The sequence below is a fragment of the Aphis gossypii genome, chromosome 1 (genome assembly GCF_020184175.1).
Source record: "Aphis gossypii isolate Hap1 chromosome 1, ASM2018417v2, whole genome shotgun sequence".
In the NCBI taxonomy this organism is placed as follows: Eukaryota; Metazoa; Arthropoda; class Insecta; order Hemiptera; family Aphididae; genus Aphis; species Aphis gossypii.
Window position 1 is genome coordinate 2,589,972 of NC_065530.1, and position 12,892 is coordinate 2,602,863.

Here is a 12,892-nt window from a genome sequence, read left to right on the forward strand (position 1 = left end):
TTCCCCGTGTTTCCTATCAGATTTCGCTTGGTTTACGTTTACGATAATAGTAGAATTGCTTTGGCAGTCGTTTACCTGGACCCCGCTCCTTAACGTGTTATATTATAATGCATATTACAATATATCAAAACGTTCCTTATAAGTTTAAAAATACAGTGACGAGATTTCTATTCAACACTTTTTCGCTAATAATATGTCTTAGATGGTATGGATCCGCAAAACTCAACACAAATAAATTTTCAAAAATTAAAAATGGACATTAATTGGTTTAATTTTTTGGGAAGCGCGCATTAGGTCAAAGAAAAGTTGCCCACACTCTGATTAGGTGCTATTTATATTTTATATAGTCCACTGCTGTGAGTATTCCATTGGGGGAGCGAGTTAAGCCCTAGAAATAAACTTTAACCGCCTTTTTTACATTACTATTGGTGATGTAATTTTTTCATCGGCTTAGAAATAATATTATATTGTGTGACAATATGATTTCTGAAAATTTAAATTTCTAAAAAATATTACAGTTCATACTCTTATATTACTTTAGTATACACATCGTGTCGCAATCTGATTGCGTTGGTGGCGCTCGTACGTTGTAACAATATTGCAATCATCACCTCCGTATAATTTATACAGGTTAATGATTGCGGTTTTTTTCATTATCTCCGTACGTCTGCACTTTTTTTTATTATAAGGAAGATACTATACCCGTATAGTATAATATTGTTATTTATTATTATTATTAACTCGTGCGCATGTGACGCATTTCAATCTCATACGTTCAGATGTCCGGATAGGGTCACATTCGTTGTCGCGGTTTACAAACTCAGCGGTGGCATAGTAGATTATTATTATTATTCCCATTATTATTATATATAAATACACGTGTGATATATGTGTGTGTGTGTGTGTGCGCGCGTGTGCCGTATACGCTATAAACCTTGGCATACTTAAATAGAAGCGAAAAAAGCTACACCACGACTGTGCAGCTCACGTCCGAACACACTGCACCGTCGTCGTGGTACTTTCACTTTTACAACGTCGCCGTGTAAACGCAAACGGGACGGATATTCGCACACCGTCTGATGTATTTTAAAACGCGCGCGCACACGACACCGCAGTTACACAATCGCACAAACGCGTACTCGTACTTCATCATTCCAATAGCAAGCAAACAGTATTGTAAATAGGGCGATCCGCTACCGGAAAATATCGTTATTATTGTTAAGTAATTATTACATATAGTATGTATAACCAACACATTCCTTTACAGTTTTTTTGCTTTTCATTTATGTCAGCCCCTTGAAAATTGGCAGGTATATTTTTTCAAAGACACTTCCAACAATGTTTGTATCCAAAAAAATCAGATTTATTCGTCGTAATTATTATAAAACGAGGCGACCATCCAACATTTGATGCTATCAATTATCATATAATATAATAATGAGAAAGAACACGATTTTCATTATTGATTATAAGTAATCTAATTTTCAGTGTTTTAGTTAAAGGTGACATTAAAATAATTAAGACCACGTGTGGTACATGTACAGCGATCAACCATGTGCTCGCTAAATATAATATGATGTATATATAGTAATAGACGAGAAAACGATGAAAATTTATGACCGGATTTCTTCCGATAGTTCGTCCTAGTTTTCGGTTTTTGTTTTGTTTCGTTTCGTTTTTTTATTTTATTTTTTTGTTGTTTCCGCCGCCATGGTTTTTTTATACGCGTTACGGACAACAGCGTTCCATCTTATATTAAAAAAAAAAACGATTTCTTCGCGACCTCGCTGTACGTTGCACCGTGACAATATGACTGTGACGTTGTACCGGGTGAAAAACATATATTATTATGTATATTTATTTATATACATATATATATATATAGGTATTGAGTATACGATGTACCAAAATTTGCAAATGATTAGCGGACATTGAACATAATATTGCAATAAATAATAATGTTACATCATCATCATAACGATTATATACAAGACTGATAAACATATTTAATAAAATATCGTTAATACAAAACTTTCGTAATAATACGTTTATTCGCGTGAAACTCGGTCAGTGTCCGTCTGCGGTTTTTGAGCGTAGCCCGCCGCATACTCCTGTATAATATGTATCACGAATACTAGTATAATATTATATACTTGAAACAGCGATAGTGAAGTATAATTATGATTTATGATGTATATTATGATATTATTATATACACTCACAAATAGCTACAATCCATGCGGATTATCGTATTAATTATTAATATAATATCGCGTGTAATCATGTGTACGAAATTCGCCGGCCGCATTGAAATCGAACACTCCGTATGCGAGCTGTGGGGGTAGATGATTCCGGTGCGGTGTACCTGTATGCCTCATGTACTCATCCTACTCACAGACCGGTGCACCGTTAATGTTTTACACCACACCACTCGCTGTACAATGTACATTATTATTACAATAAATTTACAATGTGATGGGCTGCACGAAACGTCGATGACCGCAACGCCTTTGTCGAGTGCATTCGCGTCTATAACCCTATATTTGCGTGTAAACTAGCTGCACATATAAAAGATAAATTATCTATTATATATAGAGAAAAATACATAGCTAGGATTTTTTTAGTAACGTGTTTTAATATTTCATTTAAATATAACTATTTTGGAGGTTTTTTACACTCTTCACTAGTCAACAATCTTATTGTTTTGATAAAATAAAATATAAAATGAAATTGATAGAACCATATTATGACAACATACGTATTTTATAAAAATCTAAAGCATATAATATAATTTATATTGTAATTTGTAAATATATTTTTTACATAAATACTTCCCTGATTTCATCCTCACTTCGTCTCATCTATAATCAATTTTCTATACGTCATACATCTTTGTCATTTTTTATGTTTATTATTATTTCGTTTTAGCATTTATCCGATACATTTGTTAAATATATTTGTAACATAGTGCTGAGGTTAGTGCGATATTTTTAATATCAAAATATTATTCATATCACAAGTTTTTTCGTACATCAGCTCCCTCCGCTTGTTCCCCTAGCCATCCGCAGAAGCCACGAGAACAGCACCCTTCCGCAAATAACCCGCAAAACTCTGTCGTAGCGCAAAACCGCACGTCTCGCTCTCGTTAACGAGCTAAGTTTAGGGAAATATATAAATATAAAAAAATAATAATTTCTTACGTCGCTAGACTCCGTCGCACGCGATATTATTATACTAACACGCACAAACATAATTGGCGGAGGTTTAGCACCGTGTATTGCACATCATATACAATATATGTGTCACGGTCGATTCGCATAATAAAAATTATAATTTTTCATTCTGTAATTTTTTTGGTAACGTAAACACAATTCCCCAGCTAAACCGACAGATATTATATCATAATATTATACACAACACTGCAGCGTTCCGCGTTTTGGTACAGCGAGAATACAATAATATTATAATATACTATACCGGTCTATACCTATAGCTATATAGCAGATGAGGGCACACCCGAAACGAAATATATGAGTATATGCGTTAAACTTGATTTTTTTCGATTTCTTAATCGTCGTCAACGGTATAGAGAGGAGGAGTGACTACACAAGACATTACTATATCGTATCTTTAATACTTAGTCTTGTGTATTGTGTATATTATAACAAGAGACCTGCAGTGTGCGAGTATATAACATTCACTTTTACGCGTAGTATTGCTGCACATTGGCAAATCGTAATAAACACATTCGGGACGACGGCGTAGTCGCGTTTATGTTATCGTCATTATGTCATTATTATGATTATGATATTTTCGTGATGGGCATATTGTATTACGGCATTAATTAGTGGGCTAATGGTGATTGTACAGTATGACCGCTTGGGCAAGACAAACAGCATCAGAAACTATTATAGTAGTATTTGGTTCTTATTCAGTGATTATCATGACTACAATAGCTACGATAAATATTTAAAACTGGAACAGATTAAAATGTATGACTTCTGATATTTAATTACTTTAAACTATCGTTATATATCTATATATTGTAATTTAAATGTAGAAAGTATAAAGTTATAGCTATTACAATTTTATATTTTATTTAAATCCGAGAAATTTTCGTTAAATTTTATGAAGTATTTTAAATAATTTTCAAAAATGAATAATGGATGATAACCTATCTTCAATAACCCATTTTAGATCTATAAAATAATAAAGTTACGCTACTGCAGGATGACATGAATTATTATCACAGTAAAAATAGATAAAAGGTTCGCAGGTCGAACGAATATTATTATCTTTTAAACACGGTCAAGCCGCGCGAACATAGCCTTCGTACGAGTAGCTATTACTACAGAAGCTTTCATTTCATAATTTCAGGAATCCGTTATACTTTCAATTTTGCGTCCAAACAATATATTACATTTACGCTATTTAGTTGATGCCAACGTCCTTCGCGTCCGACAGTCGATGTAAAGACGCGCACTGTCTGTTCTCAATTTACCTAACACATAAATGCATTGCACGAGCATTTACTATTCGAAGTCGTGTTTTTTTTATTTTTCGCCAAAATGTGTTGTGAAACATTTAATAATATATTACGTACAGACTACAGAGTAAAATATTATTATAACATGATGGCCGCAGTTTAATGAAGACAGTGACGACTTGCCTTAATCACGTTTTTTGTAATCGACATTATTTTCCTACGGTTATATTATGAGAATGGCGCACAGATTGTACCCCACAGTTGATAGCAGCAATAAAGATGAGGCAATATGCCACCGTTGGTATGATTATAAAAAATCAATTCCTATATCACACATTTTCGGCGATAAATGGTGACGATCTCGTGTGAATGTGTTTTATAAAACAATGTTATACGCAATTTTAATATGATACATATTGCACCTATACGATTTTACGACGCCTATTTACGTGTTACATGTGCGCCCTTTCACAACACATAATAATACGTATAATAAGCCAACTACTAATTAATTTCATAAGTACGACGCCGTTGGCTCTGGAAATTATTATTCCGATCGAGTTCAACGGAGTATTTGCATCGTTTGTTTATTTTGTATTTTATATATATGATCTGCAAGCCAAATACTATTTCGAGTAAAATGTTATAACACATGGTATCGAATATGTATCGCGCCGAGATCGAATGATTACAAGTTTGTACCTACATATATGCAGTGTTTATCATACTAGCCGCCGTCAATTTCAACACGGTCGTCACGGCCGTGGTACGTCATAAATTTATAAATCATAACAATAATTTATACAGCAAAATCACAACAAAGCAGTATCCGAACACTCCAATCGTTTTTAACAATTTTTGTCTTTTGAGCAAATGTTTAACGCCGTGGCGCATATTTTCTTTATGTCCAACCCATTATGTGTACATTACATTATTGTAGGTATTATTGTATATTGTTATTTTACTGCGTAATATCTTGGAAAATACGACCATTCGATGACCACACCGTAAAGTTAAAATATTATACTATTTAGAACCGAGATATATAGTATTGTATCTGAAAATGTCTGTCAAGATTGAATAATAATTGTTGCGATGTGCAAATCAAAGCACCACGAACTACAACAGTCCAGTCCACCGTATAGCCGCGGGGATAGATACGCGACAACTGCGGACTAGATTTGTGAAAAATAATCCAAGACCCGGTCGTCGACATACATTTGTGCGTACGTAACGACGAGACATTTGCAGTATAGGTCCTAACCTTACCTAACCGGATTATATATCAATTGCTCAATAATTTCGTCATTTTAATCGATTCTCTAAAGAATATAACACATTACACTTTATAATAATTAAAATCGATCATGTATAAATATATCATCACACATTACTGTGTATTTTCGAATGTCAGAATATATCACCAATTTTCTCACACCGTGCTCTTCTATTCATTCAAAATTTAGTTTCAGATTTTTTTTATTTTTTAAATATTTTTAGTAAATTCAAAGATAAGATTCTAAAATATTTATATTTGTTATACCTGTTTAAAATTTGAGGGATGTCCTGCTGTAACTTAATAAATTATATTTTTCTAGTAAAAACTAGAATTTTTTTCTATGAATTGTGAAGAAGATTATTTATTATAAACTGCTGATGCATCTAAATAAAAATACGAATAAGCAGTTTCCTATTTATTCGACTTTGTTTTATGTAATGTATAAATAATACTGATTTTACATAAAATACAAATTATTATAAGTCTAATACCTACTTATTATAATAATATATACTTTACATTTTAATAAATTACCATATTATTTTCATATCATCATTTTCCCATTATATTTTTAAAACTTTTATCAATAACTATTGGTAAGTAAAGTGCAATGATTTAGAAAATGTTCGTTTGAATTTCGATTTATATTTAAATAAAACAATTTATCTGCTTAACATTTACGGTACAAAATTATGATTCTCATTTATGAAAAAGTTTGTATTTGACACAAAATGGTCCTTTAATGTTTTACAAAATCAGGTTACTTGGAAATAGGAACTTAAAAAATATTCAATAAATAATGAAAAGGAAACATTTAGTATAATATTATAGAGTATAGGAATGCAGCACCTAGCGTGCTTGGCGTGAATCGAATACAAACTTAATCGAAAGCTGTGACAATAGGGGGAAAAAACTTTTATAATATTACTCGTGATTTCAATCAAATCTACAATGTTATGTGATCCTTAGTTGACGATCCAATTCAAGATAAAAATTACATTTTAAATAATTTCCGCAGATTAATCACATATGCATGTATATGATACTAGTTTAATGTTTTTACTTTTTACTCGGTCAACAGAACTCGCGCGGGTGACTCGCGCACAATAACGCGTTCCTTTTTCCGGTGAGTGTGTTGCGGCGGAGCACGCAGTTTTTTTATTTGTATACATTTTTATTTTTTCCCATTTCAATTTCATTGATGTCATAATCTGCACGACGACTTCCTGGCCTCCACGGGCCAAGTAGTTTCCTAACAATATTATACATGTATATATGGTACGCGCGCTCCATACCTGCCGACCGAGCCGGCGCACGCCCGTGTCAAGGTGTACCGGTCGCCACAGTCGTTTTCACTATATAATAATAATAATAATAATATTAAATGTTTTTGTGTGTGTGTATTACCTGTGTATACATTCTCCGCGCACTAGGAATTAGCTTGTCGTTCATGTATTATTTATACACGTACATATAAACGTATATATATATAATAATATTATCATTTTAATATCGTCGACCATAATTAGGTCGACTCCTATGTACTACCTACTACAACTACTACTGCTTTACTACTATTAGGTACTATATTATTATTACTACGGTCTACGAGTTGCGACTTACCGCGGCTAACCACTGAACGAACACAATATTGCGGACGAATGGTGATCTGCGTGTAGAAACATAAAAAACAAGAAATAAAACAAATCTTTGCAGAGGAACAAACAAAAAAATGCGACCGGATGTAAATATATATTTCATTGTATTCATAGAGCATCTCGTTGAATTTGTCACTGTCTCGATAAAAATACACTATTCTAATCCAATATTCATGAAATCATAACAAGATCTTGATATATCCATACATTTCAATTCCTATATAACGCTCTCGATATCAGGAAGAAAAAATAAATAAATAAATATTTATCTTTGCACGTTTCTCGCGAAAAGTCCATGACATATTTCATATGAATCATCGATTACTTTTATTGAGTGTGTATGGTGTTTGAAAAGTTGAGAAAGTTCTAAAAGTCTACAAGTATGTGTTTCATGATGACATAATGTATTATCATTTGGACTGAGTTAGGTTGGGAGACGATCACCACGATAGACAATATTCTGTAATATATACGATGATGATACAGTTTTCCCTCTTTGTTTTTTTTTCTATTTTGCGACATCGAAATCAATAGCGAGGGGAAATTGGCGCGTGTTTATAATTCGTATACATTAAGTAGGTACCTACTACTTTTACTATACGTGAAAGAAATCACTATTTGTTTTTGTCTATTTTTCCACGGTCAGGAAATGCGCACTGCAGTGACCTATATAAATAAATATAAAAAAACATTTGTGGTAAAAACGTATATGCGTTCAATACAATCATATTACACTATAGCTTGTAATACTTCATCCAATTATTTAAAAAATAACATCGAATATTGCGCTTCGATGATTTAGTCGGTAATCGCGAAAAGTACGAATAATAATTTTATCTATACAAAGCATAATAAATGTTATATTGATTAGTGGTTACTGATTACGTATAATATAATATGTAATATACATAATATATTGATTATTATTATTCACTATCGCCTTTTCAGCAATGAACTGTGATACGTACGTTTTGTGATATCTTATAAAATATACCGAATTTTCAAAGGAAAATATAGAAAAAACAAGAAAATATAAAACACTGGTAAAAAAAAAAATCGTGGACCCCTTTCTATCAGCCAATGAAACGGGAATCTATTATGTGTATACCTACATGATATTCCCTCTTATATGTCCGTTTCGAATCATCAAAGTACAACAATGCGATAGGGTACCGCATGAAAATATCTTCACCCTTTCCGGGTACAGTTGTAAATCTTTTTTCGTCGTGTTTATACTCTCAAACATCGTTTTATGGTTATTCCCCGTATAGATAGGTAATAGTTGGGTAAAGTATAGGTACTCATACATATATATGTGCAATAACAGTACAACTTCAAATGCCGTTCGCGATGAAAGGACACGCGTATGCCGCCTATATCGCCTATATACGCTTACCCATTTCCTTTTATTTACTAAAAGGTGTATATGTATTATACTATTATACTACATATACTGTTGTACACGAATTATCTTCACAAAACAGTTTCCTTGTTGTGTTCAAGTCCCACGTGCTAAACACTATTATAATACGTATACAATACTATACGTTCTCTAAACCTTATCTTTAAATTTCGAATACTAGAGTCATTTAGACGTTTTTAAGTGGTCGGCAATATAAATTCGAGGTATCGTACGATTTCAGTAATAAAAACACCATTTAAGTGCCACACTGTTTTCTATAGTACATATAAGTATGTATACCTACTTGTAACTCCATGTAACTCGCTTTAATATGAGTAATAATCGACTTATAAGTATTTAAAGTTTAGAAGAATGAAGTTAAGTAGTGTAGCTAGTCAGGAGTTTTGTTAAAAAAAAAAGATAAAAAAAAAAATGTATATTTATAACAGTTATTATTATGTAATATGAATAATTTTAACAACTTATAATTTTTGTCTTAAATAATAAATATTTTGCGTTAATGAATTACTTCGTGTAAATATATATATATAGTGAAAAGAGTGATACACTGAAAGAGAAAGACTATACAGAAGAGCTTACGTGAAACGCCGAAAATCGATAGGTACGATGAAAAATGTCATTGAGCCGCGTGACGTTTTCTCGAAGTCTTACTAAACATATTATATCATAGTTGTGAAAAATTATGGTACCTAGGTGAAAATAAAACACACCAACTGCTTTGCAGCATCAACCCCGCGAAGGACGACTGTTAATTTTGGCGTTTTTTTATGATTTATTAATGTCATTCTTTCAAGAAACAAAGCAAAGATCATATGGGGAGGTTACCTATTTCATCATGTTTCCGTATGGAACCCACAGAAAAACGGAAAAACATAGTGGCTCAACCACTGTGCGTAACGTATAATTTTATATTATTATACTGAAGGTCCTTGACTATATATATACACAATATTTCAACGAAGGAAGGAGGTGTGGCGAGTTGACAATGCAATTATAGCAACGCAGACTAGTGAAAAGGAACATTTCCAAAGGTACCTCCCGCTATAATAGGTACATAATATTGTTATATTATGTATATGTACGCTAGACGAGTTATACCTATCGACGATGACGATGACGATGATACACAATACGATCTTTCTCGCCACCAGAAAATGGATATATTATTATTATGAATCGCGACTGCTTTTACACGTAATGCGTATACGTACACGTTATAAGCGTATATAGAGGCATGCATACAATAATATTATGTGCACTTCGGCGGTGGTGCGATTGTTCGACTACCGAGTCCGGTGTATTGTTGTCTCCGCAACAGCAGCAACAGTTCCTACGGACACGACACAGTACGGACACACAATATGCATTGACGGTGTGTGCGACGAAGGCGAAACGTTATTATATACATATGTATTGGTTTATAGAATAGCGACGCGCAAAACTACTAACGAGTGTACAATGAGAAAAATCGAACCGGAGAGTCGCGCGCTTGCGCGTGTGTCGATACGAAAGATCACAGAACTCGTTCAAGGCCAATAGCACCTTAACGACGACCATATACATACATACATATATATATCGTATAAACATACCACATACGGCGACAGCGAACGTTTCATTATTTTATTTTACAACCCTCACACACAGGGGGGAGGGGGAGCGATCCGGAGGAAAAAGTTTTCCGTGACCGTGGTCAGTGGGTGGTACATTATGCCGTCGTTTGGAATTTTATTCGGACATCGGGGTGCACGTGGGTTCTGGAAATAAGGGATGGGGTACTCTGGTAAACAGCCGGCGGCTCAGGGGACCGGTGAAAATCCGGCGCCACGCGTACGCGAATCGAATCGCGTCATCCCATAGTCGCGCTGCGTGCGCTTTTATAGGAAGAAAAAGAAAGTGTGTCTGCGCGATGATTGTGTGCGTGTGTGCGTATCTATGACGACGACGGCAACGCGAGTGTAATGTACAATATTATTACTATTATTATTATAAAATAATATAATATATACAAAATACAACGTTTGCGCACAGTCTTCCGCCGACCAGATTTCCTTGACACGAAACCAGATTTCCAGAGTCGTCGTCGATTCGCACATATTAATTTCATACATGTAGTATGCTGTATGCGTACACCCCGCTTGCAGCACATGTTGCGATGATAATAATAATATACAACAACGCGTAACGACGGCAACCTAGTTTTTTACTATATTATGCAAAAGTGTTATCCGTTTTTAAATATTATTACACTGTAATGTCCCGATATAAGCACCTGCCTATATTATTATACTCGACGTATACATAATATATAGTGATATTATTTATAGGTAAACAGAGATCGCATTCAGATATTATCTACCAATTCTATCTATATACAGCAACCAGTAGCGTATGCAATAATGGGGGATCCCCCGTGGGCCAATTTTTTTTTTATACTTTAAACATGACTTTGAACTTTAGACCTCTAGTTTTTCTACGTGATATTTAGTTTGTATGTGTCTATTGAAAAGATATTTCTCACTAGAAATGTGTGTTGTGATGATAGCTGATGAGTTTATGCTAAGACAAATGGCAATAACTTCTGCTTCACAAATATAGTTACGTATTTACTTATCCATACGTATTAGTAATGAATATACACATACAAGCATTTAATAATTTAATTTAATTCTTATAATATTAATAACTATCAGTTTATTAGTTGAAAGTAATAAATACGTAGTTTGAAATATTGGTTACACTGCTATGAAACGAGAAATAAAATAGGTACAAGATAATAATAATACTAATAAAAATTAATAATTTTTTTTTTTTGTTATTATAATACAGATTAAAATGTATTACATTTTAGTGTTTCGGTTTATATCTATAATACCCCTCCACCATTACACCGGCACGCCAAATTCTTGCGCACTTTACTGACTAAAGCAATACTAAATAATAAATAATACTGGTTGGATATTATCTATTGTCTGTGTAATTATAATATATCAGAATTAATATACCTAATTAATTATCGATTATATGTTTTTTGTTTAATGACAATAATAGTGTCATAGTGAATATCGTACCGGCGGAAAACGATGTAAAATAATAACAGTTTAGTAGTATTATAATATTTGTATATTGTATTTTAGCTGCGCACAATTTAATATTATTATTAATGTAACAATAATACCGTTTGCGGCGAGTTTAGGACTTCAAAAATAAATCGGATAAACAATCGGCAATGAGTGCATGTATGCAATAACGTATATGTGCGCACGTCTCCGGATTTCGCTGACGATCGATAATAATAATCACAACAGTTGTTTACGCGATACGAACAGAATGAAAAAAAATTCGTACAAAACACAATAAATAATTACCGCATCAACACGTTGTTTACGCTGGGGTAATGGCGTATACGCATCGACGACGTTTGGAAATCGCTGCATAGCGACTTACACACATATTATTTTTTAAATGTTACTTCATATTATTATATTATTATTATTATTGTTATATGTTTAGTTTTAGTGTTAACCTGCGAAACGGCTTTGACGTTCGATTTTCGAAACATAGTGTTAACTACGCATGATATGTATAATTTCATATTTGCCCTGAAATACGTCGAATAACCTACCTATACTAACAAAATATTATATCCACTCAAAAAATGTCGTATGATATTTATAAAAAATAATTTTTTAGCATTTATTTGCCAATAATGCTAGTGTGCTCTGCTATAAAACACCATACGCTTTTTAGTGTTGACGCGGTATTATTGTATGATCTAGACTCGTTAAAATTTGAAGACCAAATGATATATGATGTTGACCAGAAATATTTTTTACTTCGTTAAAACGCCTGAAGTACGTGCCCTGAAAAATGAAACATGCCAAAAAAACAGTAATTTAATCACTACTCTGTGAAACGTGTAGAGTATACGTCATTTAATAGTACAACTAGGCACTCGCCGACTTGGCATAATATGCCATATACTATCATAAATACTATTTGGAAAAAATATGCAACGAATGCATATAAATGTGGACTCAAACTTT

At 33.2% G+C, this 12,892-nt stretch overlaps 1 protein-coding gene across 2 annotated transcripts in view; it reads left to right on the plus strand.

The window, feature by feature from the left end:
• The window catches only part of LOC114123234 (ecdysone-induced protein 74EF), a 113,271-nt gene that overhangs the window by 65,748 nt on the left and 34,631 nt on the right, over positions 1 to 12,892 (plus strand). The window lies entirely within an intron of this gene.